This window comes from Hippocampus guttulatus, chromosome 17 (assembly GCF_054856545.1).
Source record: "Hippocampus guttulatus isolate MCC_2025c chromosome 17, RoL_Hgut_1.0, whole genome shotgun sequence".
In the NCBI taxonomy this organism is placed as follows: Eukaryota; Metazoa; Chordata; class Actinopteri; order Syngnathiformes; family Syngnathidae; genus Hippocampus; species Hippocampus guttulatus.
The window spans coordinates 14,657,318-14,685,243 of record NC_141277.1 but is presented as its reverse complement, the minus strand read 5'-3'; the positions used below and the strand labels follow the sequence as shown (position 1 = coordinate 14,685,243).

The 27,926-nt window shown below is 43.6% G+C and overlaps 1 long non-coding RNA gene across 1 annotated transcript; it reads right to left on the bottom strand.

Annotated features, from left to right (window-relative positions):
• Positions 1-21,116: 21,116 nt before the first annotated feature.
• Positions 21,117-26,071, bottom strand: LOC147192211 (uncharacterized). Its single transcript, XR_015103565.1, has 2 exons — positions 25,838-26,071; positions 21,117-23,744 (listed from the first exon to the last, which is right to left on the bottom strand). It is a non-coding gene; the product is annotated as an uncharacterized LOC147192211 (long non-coding RNA).
• Between the last annotated feature and the right edge of the window lie 1,855 nt (positions 26,072-27,926).

Sequence of the window (27,926 nt, the reverse complement as noted above, 5' to 3'; positions counted from 1 at the left end):
ATCAGCAGAAATGGATGGCCCGATGTGAAACAAAATTGTTCACTTTAAGCACATAACGTCTAGTCCACATTTTCCACAGTCCAATGGCTTGGTGGAAAGTTCTGTCAAGACTGTGAAACGACTGATGTACAAGGCGGCAGACAGTGGAACAGATTTCTACAAGAGCTTGCTGGTATATCACACAACGCCGCTCGAGTGTGGTATGTCCACGGCCCAGCTACTCATGGGACGTGTGCTGAGATCCAACTTGCCCATCCCGGAAAACCTGCTCAAAACAAAGAAAGGGGAGAAAGTGAGGATGCTCAAAGAACAACAGAAAAAACCACAGAAGTTCTACCATGACAGAGGAACACAGAACCTACCTGAACTACACCCCGGTAACCCACTAAGGTACAAAGACAAAACAGACATATGGTCACAGAAAGGGACTTACTGTGTCAGGTCCAACCAAGGTCATACACCGTTCAGACAGAGGAAGGTGCTGTTATACGGAGAAACTGCCGAGATCTTCTCAAAGAACCAGCCTTAGCAAGTCAAGGAACTAAGACTGTTGAAGGACCTAACACAGCTGAAAGTCCGCCCACTGAAACACCTCAAATTCCAAGACAAGCTGTAAGAAAGTCCTCAAAGAAGGTGAAACCACCCGAGAGACTGATCGAAAACATTTAAGGAAGTAACTAATGTGTGACAGGATCCGACAGGTTATTTTTTGGTGGTGGAACCAGATTGACGGTGGAAACCTGGAAGTGGGATTATTATTATTTTTTTTTTTGGAAGAGAATTATTTAGCTTTGTTTTAATTAAAATCTGAAAAAGAAACTTAGCCCGTTCATATTTGGGGGGGGGGGGGGGTTTGCTTGAGCCTCACATTGTCTGAATGTGTAGTCGATATTTGGATGTGGAACCAGATTCAGTGTCGACCCTGGTGAGTGGAAACATGGCAAAGTCTATTTGGCGGCTCAATTAAATGAAATTTGGGGATTTGGTTGTTACATGTTGACATGCTTTGAGTGAAACATTCTGTTGGATTGATTATTTTTAGTCATCATACATTCGCTTATGCCTGACATGATAAATTGATTATGCTTGCAAAGAAGAACGCTTATGCTTGCAATCATTAATTGACTATGCCTGCAATTAAGAACGCTTCTGCTTTTAATAAAGATACATTCTTTATTATGTACTCACATTTGATCCATTATATACTCACTTTTATAATCAAGAATGCCTGGTGCACTGTGTGGAAGTTTAGGGACGCAACCACCTTTCCGAGGACGTGGTTGGGAAGAGATAAGTGTTAAGACTAAACAGTGAGCAAGGTTGGACAGTGAATGGAGCCATCAATGCCAGCTGCAACGTAATGTTTTTGTGACAATTGCACACATGTACGTAATTTGCACTCACATACACACACATAGTCAAACAAGTTCAGTGTGTGTTCAACAGCCCCCACCCTTTAGGTTGGACACACCTATGTAGTAGCTTTCCCAATAAATGAGGAGGTGAAGGGGGAGATCGTGAGGGGTGACGTGCCGAGAACTGAAACCGAATGCTTCTCCTCGTTCCCTCCTGGTACCAGAATCGAGTCTCCTGTCTCCTCCTTTTGTTTATTCCTGAGTGTCAAATTGGACAAACCTGACATTTTTGGGGGCTCGTCCGGGATCGCAATATACCTGACGCCTCCAGACGCTGAGTCGACGGCCAGGAAGACCGTGGCCACGGCAAAAACACCCTTTCCGGGACTGGGTTTCAGCTCCTCGTCTGGGGGCTGAGGGTTGAAGCGAATCCAGAGGAGAGAGGACTACTCTTGGTGGTAAGTAGGGCGGCGGTGTCCTGTACGTACTTAAACTCCGTGTGTAAATAGAGTGTGTATATAGTACGTTACCTCGGGTGAAGGTAGTCGGATAAAAGCGATTTAAATGCGCTTAATGAATGACTGTGTAACTGTGTGAGTGGAGGTTTGTTACCTCATCTGAACAGGACATTTGTTGTGGCAACTGTCTGAGGAAGCAGATGAAAGAATTTCCCGCCGCCTTGGTGGTAGAAGGTTGGAAATCACCTCAGTCGGAGAAATTGCCACCCTGTTCAAGGGAAAAGGCAGCCTAGTTACCCTAGGTAAACCGCTGACTCTCAAATTTGCGAAATGGGGGATACCAAATGGATAAAATGGATCCTAAAATGAAGTTAACATGTACGGACTGGAAATTCGTAGAGAGCCAATGTCCTTCTAAGATAAAACATCTAAATTTGTGGATAAAAAATGTATAACTTTGCTGACCGGCTGAACACAAACATTACTGCACCTGTAGGATAATATTAGAACTATGTGCGAAAATTGATATGGATGGGTTCGAAGACATTGAGTTCTGGATGTTCTTGGCTGAAAAGAAGCAGAAAGTGAATGAGGAAAAGGGAATAGAGAAAGTTGAAAGAAGGGAACGCGTCAGTGAGATGGAATTTAACCATGACAAGAGCAAAGGAAACGTTATGTTTCACAGGAGAGAGGATGATGAGTTGGGACCGGTAGGTTTACGGACAGGAGTAAAACAGAAAGTGGAGAGAGAAAGTGAGCTTGGGATGACATCCACAAATCCTGTTGCACCATCATTGTATTCATCCCTTCCAACTTCGACATCTCCTTTTCCACCATTATTTTTTAATAATTAATAATTCTTATTTGTTGGTGTTGTGGGGCAAAAGGCCACATTTCCCGTGACTGTCCCAAGAGTAAATTTGTAAGTGTATGACGAGACATTCCTGCTTCTCAGCAAGAGATAGCAACTTTCCTTGTTGGCTTCTTGATGGAAGGAAGTTTCATTTTGAAGGAACACGGAAAGTGATAGCGGCTTGTTTGACGGTAAATTGATGTTGTATATCGATATTTGGATGTAGTGAAGTGTTCTAGCAGGTGACAGGTTTGGGGGGAGCGGTACACTGTGGCAATAATCGTGGGATAGGATCCGGATATTTGACAGGCAAGGCATTCAAAGGAGGAAAGTAGAGGGAGAGAAACCGGAAGTACTTTCCACTTCTCGCGGTATACTATCGCGAGACCTCCTCCGTGACCAGAATGGTGGGGCTTGGAAATGTAAACAAATCCCGGGGGAGTGGAATCGTTCAGCTGTGAGAAGTCCCCGGGAGTTTGCCAGGTTTCATTTAAGCAAAGAATGTCAAGCTTACGGTCCGTGAGGATATCTTGAATGAGATTACCCTTCCCAGTAAGCGAACGGATGTTAAGTAGCCCGAAGTTGACGGCGGCAGTCTCGCTGCTGCGGGGACCGTTAGCCGACCTAGCCAAGCCGGCTAACGCACGATGGTCGATGGATCGGCCGGCGTTTCTGGATGGCCGACGGGAGGAAGACCAGAAGGAGGTGATGGTGTTGGATCGGTTGAGGCGGAAGCCCCGACGAGACCCACGATGAATGTATTTCCGGGAAGGAAAGCAAACGATGTCCGGGAGCAGGTGTAGAGCAGGAGGAGGGCCCAGCCATTGGAAGTGGAGCCTAAGGAGCTCAGCCACCGAGTACTGGAGCAGACCCTTGACAGGTCGATGGAGGAGCGACAGGTTGACAGGTAGGACGCTGAGACGCCGGGACGAAACAGTCGAAGATGGTTGAGAGTGCGAGGCAGGCGTGGATGGGGGCTGGAGTGGAATGACTGTGAGATGATGATAGTGATTCCATGCGAAACAGTAAAACAATCGAGCGTAAAAACACAGTAAAAACACCGTAAAACACAAAGGTTTGTGGGAGAGCAGCGGCAGCCAAAACGCGCCAGCGTTCACTCAACCCGGAAGTCCCACAATGCAATGAGCAGTAACACTCAGCAGCGCCGGCCGCTGTTGGTCTCCTGATCCTTTTCCACGCCTGAGCTTTGTCTTGAATGTCAGGAGTGCTATGGTACTTGCATCCTCTTGCGTCAATGGTGTGGAGAAAACCAGATAACATTTTAATTGTTGTTCATGCCAGTATATATGATCACAAAATCACTGCTGCTCTCAGAGTCACATCACACATTGACTTCCTGATACGTGACGAACATCACAACAGAATACAAGATCAGTCAGCAGGAGATGAAGCTGAAATGAACAGATGAGACAAAATCATCCATCGCAAAGCAGCAGCGTGTTATCACAGTGGCACATCTCCTCCCGTGAAGCCATGTCCCCAATGTGGTCTCTGACACGAGGCGGCTGCAGGTGTTTTCATGGAGGCGCTCCAGGGGATGTGTCGGCATGAGCTTCATGGCGTAGCATTCGCGGTTCACATGAATGCTGACTTGTGGCTGAGTGGGCATGGCCTTCACTTCCTGTTGAAATGAAATCAACATGCACATTCGAAGACATGTCCTCCCGAGTCACAGCACCGTACTATGTTGTTCGTCTTTGCCCCATCTGCTTCTCCTTCTTCTTGCGAATAAATATTGGCTGATAAGCCGTTGATGAGGTTTCTTCTACTACACAGGAAGCCCCATGACACTGCATCAAACAATAGTGCCCTTCAAAAACCATGATGACCAAAAACTATTTGAAATGCGGACTTCTCAGACCACAGCCCACTAGGGTGGAAAAAAAAGTATTTTAATTTTATTTACATTTTGCAGCACGACATCCAAACTTTAGAATTGGGGTTTGGGAATCTACATAAGCTGTTCCTCCACACGAGGTGAGTGTGATGAGTTCAGGAGCAGGAAGTGTTCTTGTAACGACAATGTGGCGTGTGTGCCACTGTGGGTGTCACAGCACAGGAGTAAACTGCAGAGTGCTCAAGCGACACATCCTCGATGGGCAGGTGCATTCGCTCCCTGTCACTTCCCAGTCAGCAAAATCGGTCTGGCCCAGCTCTGGGCCAGAGACGGCATGTGCACTCGGCCCACATACCTCAATGAATGACGGTCCTGTAGTGGCCCACATCTGGTATCCATGATGTGGGCCATATAAGGCCCATACCTGAACCACATTGTATAACCATATCTGGCCCTACTTCGGCCTTATGCTGGGCCAGAACAGGTTCCTGATATCAGCCTTAAATCAACCTTTACTAAGCCACATCTTTCATGAGCCATATTTGACCCACATTTAAAAAAAAAAAAAAAAGGCTAAAAAACGACTGTTACAGAAGTATGTTTATTGTCATAATTTGTGAACCTCATATATAACTGCACATACACTGGAAAAATGCACTTTTCTTTATATAAAGTCATGTTGGCCACCATTATGGTGCTGCCGTTTCATGGTTTACCATTTCCTAAGTGGGAAAGAAAGTGTGGCACTTGTCCACGAAGTTGTTTGTATGTATACTGTATAATGTTTGTGAATATACCTGTGACTACTAATTGACTTTTTGGCATAAACGAATGACAGTGTCACCAGACTGCCTTTCGACGCCAGCATTTCAGTCGTGACTGCCACCAGCTCGCTGCTGGTGACTGAAGGATGAGACAAAAGCAGTTTCAGCATTCGGTTGAGTAACTCTTCGCCTCGCCAAGCAGCACTCACCTGCCACCGTGATGATGACCAGCAACCAAGCTGACAGCAACATACTGAAGAAATTTCTGTCAACTCTGCTTTGCCTTCTGAACTCAAGATGTCAGTGCGTGACTGAAGCTCCTCCCTGATTACGTGAGGCCACACCCCAAGCTGCCTTTTTGTTACTGTGGAAAAGGCAACTTCCAAAGATTCCAGGTGACATGCCTTGCTAGACATGCACACTTTTCCAGGAAGACAAAAAAGTGAAAAAGAGCACGCTTTCCTCCCATTTCGCTATTTTTACTTGATCTGATGTGGGCATTTGGTCGGATACAAAGGGTGCCATTCGTCGTGAGTACAATGACCTCAGCAGAAATCTACTCACCACCTCAGAATTCTCTTCATGCCAAGAGAACGGAAGATTGGAGCTGCCACTGGGTTCGTTTTTTTTATCACAATGTCGCTGGGTAAGCGCATGCACAAGTCAATAGCCTGTGGCAATTCTGGAAAAAAAAAACCTGTCTGACGTAAATCGTACACTGCAGACATAATAAGATATGATGAATGTGCAATACAGTCTTGACTTATTTAATAATTGGACGTACCTGCATTCTAAAACAGCCAGGGCAGTGGCTCTCTGGGATCGGAGTGTAGTCCGGTGCTCTTTTGGTCAGTGGATGTTACGTTTCAAAACAGATACTCTATCCATCCATCCATCCATCCATCTTCTACCGCTTATCCGGGGCCGGGTCACGGGGGCAGCAGCTTTAGCAGGGATACCCAGACTTCCCTCTCCCTAGCTACTTCTTCCAGCTCTCCCCGGGGGATCCCGAGGCGTTCCCAGGCCAGCTGGGTGACATAGTCTCTGGGTCATCCTCGGGGTCTCCTCCCAGTGGGACATGCCCGGAAAACCTCATCAGGGAGGCGTTCAGGGGGCATCCGAATCAGATGCCCAAGCCACCTCTCATCTGGCTCCTCTTGATGTGGAGGAGAAGCGGCTCAACTCTGAGCCCCTCCCGGATGACCGAGCTTCTCACTTTATCTCTAAGGGAGAGCCCGGACACCCTGCGGAGAAAAATCTTTTCGGCCGCTTGTATCCGGGATCTCGTTCTTTTGGTCACGACCCATAGCTCGTGACCATAGATGAGGGTGTATATGTGTAGGCCCCTTTGGCTCAGCTCCTTCTTCACCACGATAGACCGATACAACGTCCGCATCACAGTAGACCCTGCACCGATCCGCCTGTCGATCTCTCGCTCCCTCCTGCCCTCACTCGTGAACAAGACCCCAAGATACTGAAACTCCTCCACTTGGGGCAAGATCTCCTCCCCGACCTGGAGGGGACACTCCACCCTTTTCTGACTGAGGACCATTGTTTCAGATTTGGAGGTGCTGATTTACTTCCCAACCGCTTCACACTCGGCTGTGAAACGCTCCAGTGAGAGTTGGAAAGCCCTGCTTGAAGGAGCCAGCAGTACCACATCATCTGCAAAAAGCAGAAATGCAATACTGAAGCCACCAAAACGGACCCCCTCAACGCTTCGTCTGCGCCAAGAAATTCTGTCCATAAAAGTTATGAACAGAATAAGATAAGATAAGAAAACCTTTATTAGTCTCGCAGTGGAGAAATTCCCAATTCACAGCAGCAAAGTTATGAAAGGAAGAAGTAGAACAACAAAATATAGGATCTGCTGGAAAGGCAGCCACTCTCGCGGCACCATTTTGAAGTCAAAATAACAAAAATAACACAACACAACACATAGGACACAAACAGTCGTGCAATCTTCACCACTATTCTGCATACACTTTGTTGTCTGAAGCAGTTATAGATGAAAGAGGAGAGGATCAAAGTGTCCTTTCACCAGTGGATCAGAGACGTCATGCTGAAAAATGTGCACACGTCTGCTACAAGCTAAGTTTTGAAAGCAAACAACAAAGCTGTAGCGTCCATTGACGAAAAGAGATTAGTTCACTTCTCCTGTCCCACGTAATCCGCTTCAAACTCCAAGCCACGACTCCCATTTCCAAATCCGCATCGGCGCTCCGCGTTAACGCTCCTTTCTTCTCATCGTCGGCTCCTCAAGACTTACATCCATCCAGTCGCAGACCGTTCAACAGCACCGATCTCTCCGCTGAACAAAGCGAGGCTGTTAAAAAAGCTGCCCATTACAGGCGCAAGACACAAGCGCCGCGGGACTGTCCAGCAACGACAGTCAAATGGCGCCGACATTCCTCCCAGTCAAAAACAGTGCTGGTATACCCATGCTGCCATGAAGGCGCAACCACCAAGCACCGAGTCTCCTCCTTGATGAATGTTGTGGCCAAAAAATGCTGAAAAAAGTCCACATCAGGTCCACACGACGTAACAACAAACACAAAGTGACAAAACAAACACAAAAACAAAAACAAAAACAAACAAACAAACAAACAAAAAAAAATCTGCGACAAAGGGCAGCCTTGGTGGAGTCCTACCCTCACTGGACTTGACGTCATCAGGCGCCGACAAGTATGGCAGCCTAGGTTACACGCTCCCTAGGATTAGCCCTGTTTTTGTCATTTTCATTAGTTTTTGGCGACCCTACGCGGCTTACTTACAAGAGGCAAAAGTTGCTTAGCATTGGGGAGTCTACGCTTTTTTCACCAGCACACAAAAATCCACAATGTTTTTCGGAGCTAATGAGCTGCGCTGTACGGAGCATGGAAATGCCGTCGGAGAAGCGGGAAGTGAGCCGGCCTGCTAGTCAAGCTCTGGCAGCGTGGATTTCGAACCCCGCTCCCATCGATCCATCTTGCTAATCTACGTTCTCTGCCAAATAAGATGGATGAACTTCTTCTCCTCACTAAGACCAACAAAACCTTCTGCTGCGCTCCTTCTGCACGTTCTGCTGCGCTCTGCTTTACTGAAACCTGGCTCAGTGACCGCCACCCGGATTCCGCGCTACATCTACCCGGCTTCCGCCTACTCCGAGCCGATCGCGACACGGAGCTATCAGGGAAATCGAAAGGTGGTGGAATTTGCTTCTATATCAACAAAGAATGGTGCACTGATGTCACGAAGCTCGACGCACACTGCAGCCCGGACCTCGAGTCGCTGTATTTGAACTGCAAGACATTCTACTCGCCACGTGAGTTCACCTCCTTTCTACTAGTCGGTGTTTACATTGCGCCACAAGCTAACGCTAACACGGCGATACGAACGCTAGCTGAACAAGTAAACAAACTCCAACTAAAATATCCAGAGTCACCCCTGATCATTTTGGGCGATTTTAAGAGAGCACATCTTAACCGTGAACTTCCCAGATACAAGCAGAACATCGACTGTTTCACCAGAGAAGGCAACATTCTAGACCACTGTTATACAACACTCAAAAATTAATACCGATCAATCGCCCACGCAGCATTGGGTCTTTCTGACCACAATTTAATACACTTAATACCTACATACAGACAGAAACTCAAATGTGTTAAACCGGTTGTTAAGACTGTGAAGAAATGGACCGATAAAGCAAAGCTAGCTTTACAAGAATACTTAGACTGCACTGATTGGGGCGTCTTTGAAACTTCAACGGGCACACTGATGAATACACACACACTGTAACATCATTTTTCAGTTTCTGTGAGGACATGTGTGTACCAACAAAGTCCTTCTGCTCCTTCAACAATAACAAGCCATGGTTCACTCCCAAACTCAGGCAACTTAGAAAAGAGAAAGAGGCCGCATTTAGAAGTGGAGATCGGGCACTGTACAAACACGCCCGAAACCAATTGACAAAGGAAATTAACATCGCAAAGAGAAGCAATGCAGAGAGGCTGAAAAAACAGTTCTCTGCTAACGACTCTGCATCTGTGTGGAATGGCCTGAAAGCAATCACAAACTATAGAATGCCATCCCCCCAAAACAGTGAACAATCAGGGTCTGGCTGATGAACTAAACATGTTTTTCTGCCGATTTGAAAAGGACACCCCCATTTCCAACATACACCCACCTCTACCAGAAACTACTTTATCTACACCCCCACCCTCATTCTCTCCCCTACAATCCATGAACAGGACGTGAGACGGCTCTTCAAGCAGCAGAAGATCAAGAAAGCTGCGGGGCCCGACAAAGTGTCCCCCTCCTGCCTGAAAGTCTGCGTTGACCAGCTCGCTACGGTCTTCAACAGATCCCTGGAGCTGTCTGAGGTCCCATTCTGCTTTAAACAGTCTACCATCATCCCAGTTCCCAAGAAACCGGCAACATCGGAACTGAACAACTATAGGCCTGTCGCTCTGACGTCTGTGGTCATGAAGTCCTTTGAACGCCTTGTGCTGAACCACCTAAAGAACGTCACCGGACCCCTGCTGGACCCTCTTCAGTTTGCCTACCGGGCAAACAGGTCTGTGGAGGACGCAGTCAACATCGACCTGCACTACATCCTCGAGCACCTCCACAGCACAGGGACCTACGCAAGGATCCTGTTTGTGGATTTCAGCTCTGCGTTCAACACCATCATCCCGGAACTCCTCACCCCCAAGCTTCTCCAGCTCAGTGTGTCCCCTACAATCTGCCAGTGGATCCTCAGATTCCTGACGGGACGGACACAACAGGTGAGACTGGGAAGAACAACATCATCAACACGCACCACTAGCACTGGAGCCCCACAGGGATGTGTCCTCTCTCCACTGCTCTTCTCCCTCTACACGAATGATTGCACCTCAACAAGCCCAGCTGTCAAACTCATAAAGTTCGCAGACGACACCACGGTCATCGGTCTCATCAAAGACGGTGACGAGTGGAGCAGCTGGAGCTCTGGTGCAGCCGACACAACCTAGGGCTGAACACACTCAAGACTGTAGAGATGATCGTGGACTTCAGGAAACATCCTTCACCACAGCTGCCCCTCATACTATCCAACTGTTCTGTGTCAAACAACGAGACCTTCAAGTTCCTGGGAATCACAGTCTCCCAGGACATGAAGTGGGAAGTCAACACCATCTCCATCCTGAAAAGGGCCCGGCAGAGGCCCTACTTCCTGAGGCTGCTGAGGAAGCATGGCCTGCCACAGGAGGTGCTACGACAGTTCTACACGGCAGTCATTGAATCAATCCTGTGTTCTTCCATCACGGTTTGGTTTGGGCCCGCCACAAAAAAGGACAAAATCCGACTTCAACAGACAGCTAGGATGGTGGAAAAAATCATTGGCACCACCCTATCCACTGTTGAGGACTTGCACACTGCAAGAATCAAAACAAGGGCACGGAAAATCCTACTAGATCCCCCGCACCCTGCCCACCACCTTTTCCAGCTACTCCCCTCAGGCATGCGCTACCGATCCATGCGCACCAAATCCAGCAGACAATTAAACAGCTTCTTCCCTCCAGCCATTAACTCCCTAAACAGTCACTGACGTATATTCCACCAGACCAGACACTTCAAAGCGCTCAAGGACATCTGCACAATTGCACACTTCTTGTCCTACAAATACTGCTACTGGTCACTTTAAAATGGTTCAATGATTTTCTGCACAAACTGTACCACTGTTATAGTATTGTATTCGACCACTGATCACTTTAGCTCTGCTTGATACTTTGCACATTGTCTCACAGTTGTCACTGGGTGGTACCACCGCACTACAGTTCACTTACATTACGAAATGTCCTTCCATACTGTCATGGTAACGCGCCTCGTCAGGCGGGGAATTAAGCACATAATTGAGGAAAGGGAATTGGATGGTTTAAAGTCCTGGGACAAATTCCTAATTCGAACACTAGAGGGGAACAGAGTGATCCTGATTCAATCAGAGCCAGCTCCACAAATCCTGACCAATGAGTTTCAACAAATTAAATGATAGTATCGGTCAAAAACGCATACCAGAGTCAATGCTTCATAAAAAGCCTTACAAGATAACTACGGAATTCGAAAACTGATAAGAAATCAACCAAGTTTAAAGAGTGTTTAAGGAAACAAAGCATTCCTTTTCTTTTTATCTTTCTTTGTATTTTTCCAGTCATTAGTAAAGTGACATTATAAACGAACAAAGATATTAATCAAATGCTTAAGCAATGCTTTTGAAACCGCTTTGAGTGAAAAATGTTACCTTATAACTATTGCTTTCTCTCCAAGTAATGTCATATGATGTGCAACAAAAGTTAAGGTTTAAAGCCTCGTGCCTACGGGAGAAATGTGTAGGCAACATGTTTATGTATATACATGATAACCAAGCTGCAAAGTGCTGCATGAAAAGACTGTCTATCATTGGGAGGCTGAACCAGCATACAGGAGCTGTCCCCAGTTGACCCAAACGGACATCTGCTGGCTCAAACCAGGAGAAGATTGCTCCCTCAACCTTGCTTGACCTGTGCTCCCTCCTCCCTGCCTGGATTGCGAAATCAGCATGACTCAACAACCTCGTGACGGGGAGGAGATGGAACATTCAAGAATAACATGTGACTTTCGGGCTGATCCACGTGCCTGCGAGGAGATAGAACATTCGAGAACAACATGTGACTTTCGGTTAGGTAATCCCCTCTGCGGGGACCAGAGCTAATAAAAAGAGACAGATTGCGAAATCGAGAAGCTGGAAGGGTGCGGTCCGAGAGCTCCAACAGCTCCGCGACCAGAAGGACTACTTCCCCTTTTTCTAGGCTTAGAGGAACTCAACGGGAATGGGAGAACGGATGAATTGAGGATCTGAGAGCCGGCGGGCAAGATGAGCCCAACGGCACCGACACAGATCTCAATCTCCGGAGAAAAGGCTCAGGGGGACGGAGGAATTGAGGAACTGAGAGCTGGAGGGCGAGATGGGTCCAACGGCACAGACCTCAATCTCCGAGGGGGAGCTTCCCCTGCTCGAGGAGTTTCCTTGGCCTGGTTCCTCTTTCTTATCCCTTCTGGTTCCCTATTTGAGCTTCCTTAAAAAGTATCCCCTTTGTTTCGCCGACATGGCGAATTTCTCCTTTTATTATTTTTACCCTAATTGGATATACCACGATGATCCCAGGATTGGATACCTACGAAGATGATTTTATCCGACGCAGTGCATTTTTATTGCAAGATGGAAACCTATTTTAGGGGAATCTTGTAACAATTGCCTTACAAAAACGGGTTCGACCGAGGCTGTCCTTGGAGGGTAAGAAATCAGGATCCACTAAATAAATAGAACCTTCCCTGAAATTTCAATTATAAAAATTATACTGACAAGGATAAAATTAAAGATAACCTTTAAAAATCAGGCAAGTTGAACCTCGGGAGCGTTTCGGGACCTGATCAATCTGCGAAAGGCAAACCGATGATAGACAAAAGCAATTAGTTACGGAACTGCATTTACAGGATGATTTTATTATTTTTCATTTCTACCTTTTTAATTTTTGAATTTTCTTATCTATCAATTTACACCCTTTAATTATTCCTTTTTATTTTTTGGTTTTACATGATATATATATATTATTTTTATTATCTTGGGATGATTTGGATAAATGTCATCAATATTAAAGGTCGTGATGTTCGGGATCACAGTTGTGAAATAACAGCGACTGGCTGGTTTGCATTATCTGAGAAGGAATATCATATTAAAAACCTGTTGATTACATACACAAATCCTTGTCTTCTTTTATGAGAATAAAAATTGCTACCATCAGACCCTCCTATTAATAAAGTGTGAATGGCAGGAGGCTCCGATACCGAGGCCTCCGTATAAATTCCATCGAATGAAGGTTTAAGCTTTTTACTCCGGCTTTAGGTTAGGCCCAAACCTAGAAAGACTAATGATTCTAAAATGAACAAACCCCGATGACTGTAACAACGGTGATCAAACTTTAACCTAGGTGTGATACCAATTGCAACAGCGTAAAAATGATGAGAGTGAGCTGCCGTAAAAGCGCAGTGTTTGCTCCGTAGTTCTCCGACTCTGAAAATGGCGGTTACTTGTCGGGGACAAAGACGGAACGGAGGAAGATCGGGTTGGCTTCGCAAAATCAGTTTTAATCTAATTTAAAACGGAGGAAGTTAGAACCTAGGCGAATCTCTCTCAGCAGTCGGCTCCCGAAATAGGAAAAAGGGGAACTGGATAGAGAGAGCAGCGGCAGGGCCGCCACTTCTCTTTTTTACCAGGACCCGTCCTTGAAGCCCGTTACCGGGAGGGCCGACTCTCGGGAATGATCAAATTTGACGGAAAAGGGATTTGTTTCCTTTTTTAATTCCCGGTTCGATTCCCATCACTGACAATATGTGTGTTCTACATACTTGGCCAATAAAGATGATTCTGATTCTGATTCTGGTAACGATTCCGACTTACTGCCAGCAATGCGAACCAAACTCTGACATCAGTGGTAGAGTGACCGAACAGCCTGTATCAGGGGGTTCGGTACCCCATACCCACGAAGCACCCCCCACACAACTCCCCGAGGGACACGGTCGAACGCCTTCTCCAAGTTCACAAAAGACATGTAGACTGGTTGGGCGAATCCCCACATACCCTCGAGGACCCTGCTAAGAGTGTAGAGCTGGTCCAGTGTTCCACGGCCGGGACGAAAACCACACTGCTCCTCCTCAATCTGATGCTCAACTTCCTGACGGACCCTCCTCTCCAGCACCCCTGAATAGACCTTACCAGGGAGACTGAGGAGTGTGATCCCTCTGTAGTTGGAACACACTCTCTGGTCCTCCTTTTTAAAAAGAGGGACCACCACCCCGGTCTACCAATCCAGAGGCACTCTCCCCGCTGACCACGCGATGTTGCAGAGGCATGTCAACCAGGACAGCCCCACAACATCCAGAGCCTTGAGGAACTCCGGGCGGATCTCATCCACCCCTGGGGCCTTGCCACCGAGGAGCTTTTTAACCACATCGGTGACTTCAACCACAGAGATAGGAGAGCCCACCTCAGGGTCCTCAGACTCTGCTTCCTCCGAGGAAGGCGTGTTGGTGGAGTTGAGGAGGTCTTCGAAGTACTCTGCCCACCGGTTCACAACGTCCCGAGTCGAAGTCAGCAGCGCCCCATCCCCACTGTACACAGTGTTAGTGGTGCACTGCTTCCCCCTCCTGAGACGTCGGATGGTGGACCAGAATTTCCTCGAAGCCGTCCGGAAGTCGGCTTCCATGGCCTCACCGAACTCTTCCCACGTCCGAGTTTTTGCCTCAGCGACCACCGAAGCTGCATTCCGCTTGGCCAGTCGATACCCGTCAGCTGCCTCTGGGGTCCGACAGGCCATAAAGGCCCGAAAGGAGTCCTTCTTCAGCTTGACGGTATCCCTTACTGCTGGTGTCTACCAGCGAGTACGAGGGTTGCCGCCGCGACAGGCACCAACCACCTTACGACCACAACTTAGATTGGCCGCCTCAACAATAGAAGCACGGAACATGGTCCACTCAATGTCCCCCGCCTCCTCCGGGACATGGGAAAAGCTCTGTCGGAGGTGGGTGTTGAAACTCCTTCTGACAGGGGGAAAAGTGAAAAGTATATTTTATTTGATGTTTTTGGTTTGTAGGAAGGTTTCGGCATGTTTTTGCTCAAGTACCAGGAGCGAGTGTTCCCTGAGAGAAAGGAGTGCATGATTGTTTGGGTAAAATAATGTTGTTGGAAATAGATGTGCATGTCCCTTGGGAACGGGGTGTGGGATTGCTTGAGCAAAACATGATTATTTTGAGAGTCAGATGTGTATGACACCTGTTATCGAAGAAGACGGCTGTTCGGTGGTGCCAGAGAGTTTGGGCCGGCCACCTTCCCCTCTGTGGCACACGAACATTTGAGCGTAGAAAAGGAATCGGGAGCTAAACTCTGGTAGTCTGCTGCGGGTTGCGTACGGACGCCCAGCTGGTTGGATGCACACTGATGTTGGCTCTTCTTTCCAGTGCGTTACAGTGAGAGTTTGATTGTACTTATTGCATTTAACCAACTTGTGATTGTATTGCGGTGCTGATTCTTTGTGGCGGAATAAATAACGCTCATATTCTTGATGGCTCTCGACGAAGGCGGACGCTTTTGCTTTCTGCTCCTCTCCCCCCACCCCCACCCCACCCCCACCGTCTTCATTGTTTATGTCTTGTGACCTGTTGTAACTGTCATATGCTTGTGCAGGAGTTTTTTGCCTAACTCAAATTATCCTCAAAATGAGGGTAGTTCGAGCGTGGGTTTTTTTTCTCCCCCTCTCCCTCCCTTGTGGTTTCTTTCTGACTTCCGGTTTGAGTGAACGCTGGCGCGTTTTGGCTGCCGCTGCTCAACCCATATTGTTTTGTGTTTTTTGTTATTGTAAAGTGTCCTTGGGTGTCTTGAAAGGCGCTTATAAATAAAATGTATTATCATTATTTATTATTATTAACACCATCACCCGCACTGCTTATTTCCACCTCCGCAATATTAACAGACTTCACCCTTCCCTCAGCCCCCGCACCACTGCTATTCTTGTCCAGTCTTGACACATCCCACCTAGATTACTGCAACTCTCCTCTTCGACCTACCTCAAAAGTCCCTCCATAAAATCCAACTGGTTCAAAACGCCTCTGCTCGCATCATTACAAAAACACCCTCCCAGCAGCACATCACCCCGTCCTTCAGCAGCTCCACTGGCTCCCCATCCAATACCGAATCAACTACAAACTGCTCCTATATACATACATGGCCATCCACAACCTGGCCCCTCCCTACCTGTCCGACCTTCTTCAGGTGCATACCCCCACTCACTCCCTCAGATCCTCATCCTCCCTCCGCCTGTCAGTGCCCCCTGCCCGCCTGAGCACCATGGGAACCAGAGCCTTCAGTCGCGCTGCTCCAAAGCTCTGGAACAGTTTACCTCCGGATCTCCAAAACTGTACACCTCTCTCTACTTTCAAGTCCCGTTTAAAAACACACCTGTTCCGGACTGCCTACAACACTTAATTCTTACACTTCCCATGTGTTGTGATTTATGTCCTGTTTTTGTATATTCCTCTAATCTATTTTTATATTGTATTTCCTCGTTGTCTGTAGAGTGTCCTTGAGTGGTATGAAAGGCACTTTTAAATAAAATGAATTATTATTATTATTAATTATTACTCTGCCGACCGGCTCACAACGTCCCGTTTAATAATTAATCGAGCAAAATTCCACATCCACAAACCTATCCACAAATTTATTGATGAGAAAGACAAATGGCAGCATCTTTTGCGTAAGTGTACCCGCCCACTGTCTGAGGCAGCAATAACGTGGTAAGCGTAAGACTGCACTTTACTTCCTGCAAGCGTATTTGAACAGGAAGTACAAACATTCAGCTATTTTAATGGTGAAATATTTTTTCAGTACAGGTATTGGACTGAAAATCAGATCACAGAACTAAAACGGAACACTAACGTAATCATTCTTTCCCTCTTTTTCCTAACGCTTCTCATGCAGAGAGCGGCCTGCAGGGAGCGGTGTGCGGCAGTGAATAACTTGTCGATACTCCACTGGTGTCAAACTCATCACCCGGGGGCCAGATCAGGCCTGCCACGTCGTTGTATGTGGCCTGCGAAATCAAATCGTCTGTCAAATTCCATGATCCTGACTGAAATCTAAAATGGCAAATTGTCATGTGCCAATGACACTGAGATTTTGCAATAATTTTGTTACCCGATTTACACTCACTTGATGAATAATTGAGCAAACTATTATCGTTGACTGATTTCAAAACTAGCAATCCATAAATTGATGGTGGACAAGTAATAATACAATGAGACAATTAAGATCCAGATTTCCGTTCTTTGCCAGTGCCATCGGTGAATTGCGGATAAAAAATTTTTGGAATGAGAATCATGAATATCAAGATATATTGCAACATCCCTGATCGCAAGCTGCCATTGCAGATAGCTAACAACTTTCGATGGTGCAAATCATGCACCACCGTTGGTTAAAATGTGACCGGCTTTTTTATTTAATATTTTTTTTAATCCTGTATTTTCCGGATTATAAATCACATTTTCTTTTTTCATTGTTTGGCCGGGGGTAGGAGTTATACTCTGGAGCAGTGGTTCTTAACCTTATTAGAGGTACTGAACCCAAGAAGTTTACAAATTCAAGACATTAAAAAAAGAACACATTTATTAAAAACACAAAAAAGTAAAATACAATTACATGGCTTAAGGACAGTTTTGTAAAAATTATATGTCGTATTACGACAGTCACGCGGTGACTACTGAGCAAATTAAATTTCCCACAGCACTGATTGGACAAGCAATGTAATGTGATCATCTGCAGCCAGCAATGGCCAAGCGGGTGTGTCGTAACTAATTGACATGTTTGTTTGTTTGTTTGTTTATTGAACATAAAACATATATACAGTAATAATTTGACAGAAAATAAGGTAGATAAAAAAAGAAAGAAATCAATCTTCATACAACACAGTTATTATGTTCAAGGGAGTAGGAAGAAGTAAAAAACTTATCTAGTCCTACCCCGTTATGTGATTGTATCTAATAAATCATTTTTATATCAATCAGAAAAGAAAAAAGTAAGAAGAAAGAAGTCTCCATTAAGGCTCATACTTTACCCTTAACCGTGATATTTTTACAACTTTTGGTTTGTATCGGGATTATATACTTCCACACCCTGACACTCTTGTGTCAATTTTCTCTTGTATTCATAATGGATATTTATATACCTTTCTCTATTTATCAACTTAGTTCTGATTTATCATTATATTTAATGTTTTGAATTTATCATTTTAACTCTGATTGATGTAGGTTGTTTGTACTATTTTTTTGAATTTGTTTTTGAACTCAGCAAGCGATTTACTCATTTTCAGGTCCGTTTCGAGATTATTCCACAGATTAACACCTTTGATAGATACACTTCTTTGCTTGATGTTTGTTCTTGTTTTGAGTTTTTTGAATAAATTGGTACCTCTTAAATCATAGCTGCTTTCTCGAATTTCGAAAAACTTCTGAATGTTTTGGCAGAGCAGGTTATTGTGTGCTTTGTACATTAATTGGGCGATTTTAAAGTCAACCAGGTCATAAAATTTCATCGTATTTAATTTGATAAATAGTGGATTTGTGGGTTCCGTATATTTTGATCTATTAATAATTCGAATTGCTTTTTTTTTGTAGGTTGAGAATAGGGAGTGTGTTTGTTTTGCAGGCATTTCCCCATATTTCCACACAGTAGGTCATATATGGTAATAATAATGAAGTGTACAATGTGTACAAAGATCTCTTATTTAGCACTTCCTTGGTTTTGTAGAGGATCCCTACGGTTTTGGCTATTTTTCTTTTTACGTTATCGATATGTGGCTTCCAACATAGTTTTGAGTCTATTACTAATCCGAGAAACTTTCTATCTCAATTGAGTTTACCATAATTTTAGCTTGGTGTTTGATTGGTCTTGTGCCAAAAACAATTAACTTCGATTTTTTCAGGTTAAGTGACAATTTATTTCTGTCGAACCAGTTTTTTAATTTGTTTAATTCGTTTTCTACGGTTGTCAGGAGCTGTTTCAGATTTATTCCAGAACAGTAGAAAGTTGTATCATCAGCAAATAGGACACATTTAAATTGTTTTGAGACCTTGCAGATATCATTTATATATAAGATGAATAGTTTTGGACCAAGCACTGACCCCTGAGGAACTCCGTGAGTGATTTTTAGTTGATTCGTTTTTTTATTGTTGAGTTGCACGTACTGATATCTGTTTTCTAAATAACTTTTTATCCATTTATAAGCTACACCTCTAATGCCATATCTTTCTAGTTTTTTCAATAATATACTGTGATCTATTGTGTCAAAAGCTTTTTTTAGATCTAGGAAAACCCCAACAGTAAATTCTTTGTTGTCTATATTAGTGGCTATTGCTTCCACAAACTCCATAACTGCCATTGAGGTGGTCCGCTTTTCCCTGAAGCCATATTGATTCTCACTTAACAGCGCATGCTTTTGTATAAAGCTATCAAGTCTGCGAGAAAATAGTTTTTCTAATATTTTTGAAAATTGTGGTAGTAGTGATATTGGTCTATAATTTGTAAACCGATGTCTTTCTCCACTTTTATAGATTGGAATAACTTTAGCAATTTTCATTTTTGATGGAAAGATACCAGCTTTGAATGACAGGTTGCATATGTGCGTGAAAGGTCGCACTACATATTCTATAATCTGCTTTATTATTGTCATGTCAATATTAAAGCAATCAGTTGACTTTTTATTTTTAAAAGTTTTTATAATATTTGATACTTCTTCTTGTTTTACAGCAGTAAGGAACATCGTGGAGGAGTTTTTTTCTACATATCTATCTATTTCAAACAAGTTTGTTGGATCAGGAATTTGTTTTGCTAGGTTACTGCCGATGTTGACAAAATACTCATTAAATTCAGTTGCTATTTCTGCAGTTTTTTCCAAAATAGTATTTTTGCCTTTGATAAAATACTCTGGATAATCCATTTTTTTAGGACTATTTCTGATTACTTGGTTAAGTATCTTCCATATTTCTTGTGTGTTACTTTTATTCTGCTCTAATAGTGCATGATAATGATCTCTTTTACTGGTTCTTATAATATTTACTAGTTTATTTTTATAGGTCTTATATTTTTTTTCTGCTTCTTCAGTTCTCAATTTTAAAAACAATTTATATAAATTGTTTTTCTTTTTACATGCGTTTTCTATGCCTTTCGTTATCCATGGCTTACTTGGGTCTTTATACTTTTTGGAGACTTTAGTTAATGGAAAATGTTTATCATATAAGGAGATTATGGTAGACTGAAATACTTCAAACGCTGTATTTGGGTCTTCGTTTGAATAGACCTCGGTCCAGTTTTGTTTTTCTAGGTCTTGCTTAAAGGCGTCGGTGGAGCGTTGGGTTCTTAGTCTTATTTCTGTTATGCGAGTTGTTGACTTAGCTTTTCTATCAAAATAATTATGAAAAACTGCAAAAACAGGTAGGTGGTCACTTATGTCATTAATGAGAAGTCCACTTTCCATTTTATGGTCAATCTTATTTATAAATATGTTATCTATTAATGTGGCCGTGTCAACTGTTATTCTGCTAGGTTTCAGGATTACTGGGAAAAAGCTGTTGCTGTACATAGTATTTATGAAGTCGGTTGTTTTTTTGTGTCCATTTGGGTTTAATAAGTCAATGTTAAAGTCACCACATATTATTCGTGTTTTCTTATCGTTGTTGTAACTGAGCATATCTGTTAGTTTTTTATTGAATGTGTCAATACATGATCCTGGTGTCCTATAGATGCAACTTATGATGATATTTGATGCCTTTTTATTATGTATTTCAATGGTTAGTTGTGGAATGTGAAAATACTCAACACACCTGTTAGAGGATTGTGTATCAGGGAAATCCTTCCAATAAATGCAAGGAGACAAACGCGGTCTCTTCAGAGTTGCCCCGGAACCTGTAACAGTTTACATGGCAGAGCCAGCTGGAGAGCTGCTCCGAGATTGTGAACCGAGACATGTTTTAGCGCACTCTCTCTTGCAAGAAAGACAACCATGCCTGCCTCCTGAGTCTTCCTGTTCCTGATGTGTTCTTAGCGTCAGATTACCAGCATTAATCTAACAGTGGCCAAGGTCAACACCGCTCACCCTTTGATGGCGACAAGAAAAACTGTTGGTGAGTATCTGGGGAAACGTCTTTGCAACCTCAAATGAACCCAGACGAAACCCCCCACCCCAACATTCATTACATGCGCACACACTCACAGAATAAACCTCAGTGGGATACAGTATGCAATGTTTAATCAGGGGTAAAAAACAAAACAAAACATTGACACAGGACAGCGTTGTAGCAGTGTCGCCTGTAGATTTAACTTCAGAATTCATTCTTAATGTTAAATTCACATCACGATGAATTGGGTTGAACTCAGTTTAAATTCAGTTTCACTGAGTTATTACTAAACTGAGATTTTAAATGGTACAACAGAGCTCTTTTTTATATGAAAACACCATTAACTCATTTTAAACTTTGACTAATCTTTGATTAAAGACAATCTTTAATTAAATTAAACCCTTGTTGGTGCAACCAAGCCTTACAAGTTGTATTTACTTTTTTACAATCATTCCTTAACAGCCTAAGATTTACGTATCGATAAAAAGTGTGATAAATATTTTTATTTAATAGTACAACTGGTATATCCTTCTGTTGTCCAATCACATTTATTTTAAAATTCCCCAATCTATGTGAAGTAACTGGTATACTGCAAAATAAATTTTTATTTTTGTTTTTAAGCTTTGATGTGTCTTCTACAGTGGACACTGGAACCCAATACAGGGGAAACGGAACTTCATTGTGAAACAGTTAGTCCAACAAAAATATCAAAAAGTCAACTTGACAAAGTGTTCAACATAAACACTGTCCATCATCTCTTTTCTTTTGTTTCACTTTTGCTTCTATTATGCTTATTTGGTATGATATTTCAAAAAGCAATTCCCTTTCTTTGAAACACAAAGGAAAAGCTTATCACCTATGATCTTGCAGTCCTTTGGAACCCTGTTATTCATGAGGGTTCCGGTCGCTGTCAGTCCTTGTCATCAGGGTGTCAAGGAGGCTGATTGTTGTAAAGTACCTGTCAAAGAACAGGTGGGTGCCTTGGGGAACAGACTCTGTTCACTTTTAAACAACTCCCCCAACTCGGGAGGTAGACGGTGCGCCGCTTCCTCTTCTACGTCACTTACGTCAGACTCATCGTCAGTTGCAGTTCCAATTATTCCAGCCTTTCTGAATCCCGACAGGATGGTTTCAGTTGTCACTGAAGCCCATGCTTTGTCGATCCATTCAATGATTTCCAGGAAAGTTGCATGGCACATTCTCCCGGTTGCCGTGAAGCTGTGCTCTCCATTCATCATCCACTGCTCCCACAGGTTACGCAAGACTGCCTTAAAGCTCCTATTCACGGAGATATCAAGTGGCTGGAGTATTTTTGTTAAGCCTCTAGGGATGATGGCGGGTATGGAGTTGAAAACTTTTAATTTATTTTTGAACTGTGGTGTGATGTGTAGTCTCATGCTATCCATCACAAGCAGAGCTCTGCGTGCTCTATCGAAGCCATCCGGTCGCTTAGTGTAGCACTTTGTAAGCCATAAGTTCAGCATTTCTTGATCCATCCACCCTTTCTCATTCACGGCGACTGCAACTGAGGAGGATTGGATTTTTGGCATGGTTTTTCGTTTGAAAATGACCATTGGTGGCAATTTTGATCCATCTCCGCAACATGCCAGCACCACTGTGAAGTGTGATTTCTCATAATCAGTTGTAACTATATTCACACTTTTTTGCCCTTTCTCTGCAACACTTCGGCCTATGGGAATGTCAAAGGTGAGGGGGACCTCGTCCATGTTAATAATATGATCCGGTGTCACGTTGTGCTCACTTACATGCTTTTCAATGAACTCACGGAAACTGTCGACCTTGGCTTGGAAGTCTGCTGGCAGTTTTTGGGACATTGTTGTCCTTGCTCTAATAGAGAGGCGATTGCGTTGCATGAAGCGGTAACACCAAGAAGGTCCTCCCGCAAAGTCATTTATATTCATCTCCTTGGCAACTACCTGGGCATGGAGATGCAACTGCACTGTTGACAAACCTCTCCCAGCAGCACGTTGTTCAAGCACCCATGCGCGAACTCGTTCCTCTAACTGCGGCCACCTAGCTTTTAGCCCGCGATTAGCTTTTTTTGTTTTCTTCATTTCAGTGAGAGTAACCTCCGCTTTTCGCCAGTCCCTGACAAGTTTCTCGCTAACTCCAAACTTTCTTTCTGCTGCTCGATTACCGTTTTCGGCTGCATATTTCACTATTTGCAGCTTGTAATGTGCAGCATATGATTTTCTTTTTGGTGCCATTTTTGTTCAGCCCTTCTCAGTTGTTTTTATAAATTACCGGCAATGTTGAAATTATCAACACAGGCCTAGAGCGCCCTCTTGCGGTCTAGTGTGAAAATAACATGAAATTATATAATAATGTGTTAATAATTTCACACATAAATCGCACCAGAGTATAAATCGCACCCCCGGCCAAACTATGAAAAAAAATGTGATTTATAATCCGAAAAATATGGTACTGGTAGTCAGGAGGATATATTACTGAAAAAATATTTGGATGATAAGTTTCATGAGTTTCTATATCAAATCCATTTTTTCGGAAGCAGGACTTAGGGGTGCAGGTCGCTGGAGCAATCTAACCGTGTAACTGCAACAAACTCGCTGCTGCTTTGAGTGGCCTTTTCTTTTCTCGCTTCTCCCGTGTCCGTGAAAGTCTTGGAGCTGACCGGATTGAAACGGCCACCCAGTTATGTCTCAACTTTTAACGTTGGAGCCCAGACGGGATGATCAGCAGGTAAAAGTGGAGCAGGGCGACCTGTCAAAAAATAACAACAATGAAGAAGTAATAGAGGGGTAGAGTAAATAATGATTATAGACCAGGAAAATCCAGAGCTAACAACCTCTCTCTCTCAAAACACAAAATTATTAGTAGAATTGCATTGTGTATTTCCCTTAAAAGGCACTTTAATTGCACAAACTTACATTAATGCTCAAAGAATAAATAAAAATGATTCAAATATCGATTGAGCAGTGGCATTCGAACAATGCACGTTGCACTCGCGTAGTTTTCTTTTTTAAAAAGGCAGCAATCCCAAATGTTTTAATACCTTTTAGACATTTTCATGTGATGTCAAGAACCCCCCCCCCCCAAAAAAAGGTGTATATATAATATATATATATATATATATATATATATATACACATACATACACAGTGGGGCAAATAAGTATTTAGTCAAACACCAATTGCGTTCTCCTACTTGAAAAGATTAGAGAGGCCTGTAATTGTCAACATGGGTAAACCTCAACCATGGGAGACAGAGTGTGGGAAAAAAACTCAGAAAATTACATTGATTGATTTTTAAAGAATTTATTTGCAAATCATGGTGGAAAATAAGTATTTGGTCAATACCAAAAAATTAATCTCACTACTTTTTTATGTACCCTTTGTTGGCAATAACGGAGGCCAAACGTTTTCTGTAACTCTTCACAAGCTTTTCACACACTGTTACTGGTATTTTTGGCCCATTCCTCCATGCAGATCTCCTCTAGAGCAGTGATGTTTTGGGGCTGTCGTTGGGCAACACAGACTTTCAACTCCCTCCACAGATTTTCTATGGGCTTGAGATCTGGAGACTGGCTAGGCCACTCCAGGACCTTGAAATGCTTCTAACGAAGCCACTCCTTTGTTGCCCTGGCTGTGTGTTTGGGATCATTGTCATGCTGAAAGACCCAGCCACGTCTCATCTTCAATGCCCTTGCTGATGGAAGGAGATTTTCACTCCAAATCTCTCGATAAATGGCCCCATTCATTCTTTCCTTTACACAGATCAGTCGTCCTGGTCCCTTTGCAGAAAAACAGCCCCAAAGCATGATGTTTCCAGCCCCATGCTTCACAGTGGGTATGGTGTTCTTCGGATGCAATTCAGTATTCTTTCTCCTCCAAACACGAGAACCTGTGTTTCTACCAAAAAGTTCTATTTTGGTTTCATCTGACCATAACACATTCTCCCAGTCCTCTTCTGGAGCATCCAAATGCTCTCTAGCGAACCGCAGACGGGCCTGGACGTGTACTGGCTTCAGCAGGGGGACACGTCTGGCAGTGCAGGATTTGAGTCCCTGGCGGCGCATTGTGTTACTGATTGTAGCCTTTGTTACTGTGGTCCCAGCTCTCTGTAGGTCATTTACTAGGTCCCCCCGTGTGGTTCTGGGATTTTTGCTCACCGTTCTTGTTATCATTTTGACGCCACGGGGTGAGATCTTGCATGGAGCCCCAGATTGAGGGAGATTATCAGTGGTCTTGTATGTCTTCCATTTTCTAATAATTGCTCCCACAGTTGATTTATTTACACCAAGCGTTTTACCTATTGCAGATTTAGTCTTCCCAGCCTGGTGCAGGTCTACAATTTTGTCTCTGGTGTCCTTCGACAGCTCTTTGGTGTTGGCCATAGTGGAGTTTGGAGTGTGACTGACTGAGGTTGTAGACAGGTGTCTTTTATACCAATAATGAGTTAAAACAGGCGCCATTAACACAGGTAAGTAGTGGAGCCTCGTTAGACCTCATTAGAAGAAGTTAGACCTCTTTGACAGCCAGAAATAATGCTTCTTTGTAGCTGACCTAATACTTATTTTCCACTCTAATTTGCAAATAAATTCTTTAAAAATCAAACAATGTAATTTTCTGAGCTTTTTTCTCCACATTCTGTCTCTCATGGTGGAGCTTTACCCATGTTGACAATTACAGGCCTCTTTAATCTTTTCAAGTAGGAGAACTTGCACAATTGGTGGTTGACTAAATACTTATTTGCTCCACTTTATATATACAGGTATACATATATATAATTGTAGTGTACACAGAGTAATGTTTTTTCTTGCTTATTATTACGACTTCAAATGCAAACCATCTTACCACGAAGAAAGTGATCGAGCCCAAACTATGGATTGGGCCTCCCTGAAGATCTGAACGGGAGATATTACTCAGCCACTTCGCTTGCCGTTTTTTTTTTTGTTTTTTTTTTACATTTCTTCTGCCTCTGGGCCCTGGTGGATAATTATCTTCGTAACCCGAGAAAAACATCGATCTTTTTCTGTCTTGGCATTGTTATAACATGGGGAGCAAGTAAAAAAAATACAAAGCGGAAGTAGCAAGGAAAAGTTACCGGATGTTCGATGTCAGTCGTAGGAACCGTCTACAAATGTAATATTCCAGGATAACGTCTGTGGCGACAAAACCTAATAAGTAAATGAAGATTTACTTTTCTCTGAATGTTGGAGTAAATGGAAACTGTTGACCGCTACTTACGACAGCAGAAATGTGCTGATATCACCCATTATGTTGAAGTAGGAGACATTTAAATCACAAAATAGTCAGCAAAAACAATTAAAAGCACATTTTCTCATTCTGATTCCTGTTCTAGTTAGCATTGGCAATCTTCTAATTATGGCAGCTCAACGTGTCATTGTAGCTGTCATTTTGGAGATTCAGGGGCGGGGACAACATTGCAACATTGACAAGAATATTCACCCAAAAGCTACGAAATCACCTGTTCTTTTCAACTTCTATGGTAAACAGAATGAAAAAATGTGTTTTATTGATTTTTGTTGAATACTTTTGTCAATTTGTGACAATTTTTGTCACTAAAAGGTCTCCTACTTCGCCATTATGACAGATGTGATGAAACTTTGAACTGTAGTAATTAGTTGACTACCATTGCCAACAACTAAAGCAAACGGAATGTGAAAGCGTCTTTGTATCTATCTATTGCGGGACAAATAAAGGATATCTTATCTTATCTATCTATCTATCTATTTATTCATTTATTTGTTGTGGGTGAATATTTCGTCACTGAAATGTCTCCTCATCTTTCAAAAGAGAGATATCAGTATATTTTTTGGATGTGGTCGGGAGTCAGCCTGGAAAATATCATTTCTGGACGGTCCCACGTCGCCAATTCGTATATTTTTTGGATGTGGTCGGGAGTCAGCCTGGAAAATATAATTTCTGGACGGTCCCACGTTGCCAATTCTTCCCACAGGCAAATGACGTCACTTGAAAGCGACTTAACGGCCATGCAGATGCTGAAATCAGTATATTTTTTGGATGTGGTCGGGAGTCAGCCTGGAAAATATAATTTCTGGACGGTCCCGCGTCGCCAATTCTTCACACAGGCAAATGACGTCACTTGAAAGCGATTTAACGGCCATGCAGACGCAGCATCTTCATTTAGGAAACAGTCCTAAATTCCATGCCAACGCAACGTTGCGGCCATATTGGCAAGGGCGACTCACTGCGGTCAAGCCAGCCTCCACTCGCAAAATCGAAATCAAGTGAGCCGCCACTGCGATTGTCAATACTGTGCATTACGGTAATCTGTCACCAGCGAGCGGCATTAGCTCCCTTCAAAATAAAAGTGCCTCCACTAATGCATAAACGTCATTTGTTTAAGTTAAAAGAAATTAATAACAATATAAAATAAGTAATTTCTTGGCTGTCGGGTAAAAATTCATAGAGGAAGAACAATGACTCTCAGAACAGCACCAATAAGCATTCTCAAGTGGAGATAGAAAATAAAGTCAATGGTAAAAAAATCAATCGGGGTGATCGCGCAACCACACCAGGTTTTCGACACACTAGGCCACGCCGGGGATACAACCACAGTACTGGCATTCAGATCGAATGTTCCATTACCAATTAAAATGCCTCTCAAATATGACATTTTGATCTCCTCTCCTTATTGACCTGATTTCTGACAAGTTGGCCAGAATGCCTAAAATGTTGACATTTTCGACCGTTTTGAAAAAATTCTTAAAAATTGAATCTTTGTCCCCTCCGTGAACCGTCACCTTACCGTGATGGAGGGGTTTGTGTGTCCCAATGATCCTAGGAGCTAAATTGTATGGGGCTTTATGCCCCTGGCAGGGTCACCCATGCCAAACAGGTTCTAGGTGAGGGACCAGACAAAGCACGGCTCAAAGACCCCTTATGATGAGTAAAATTA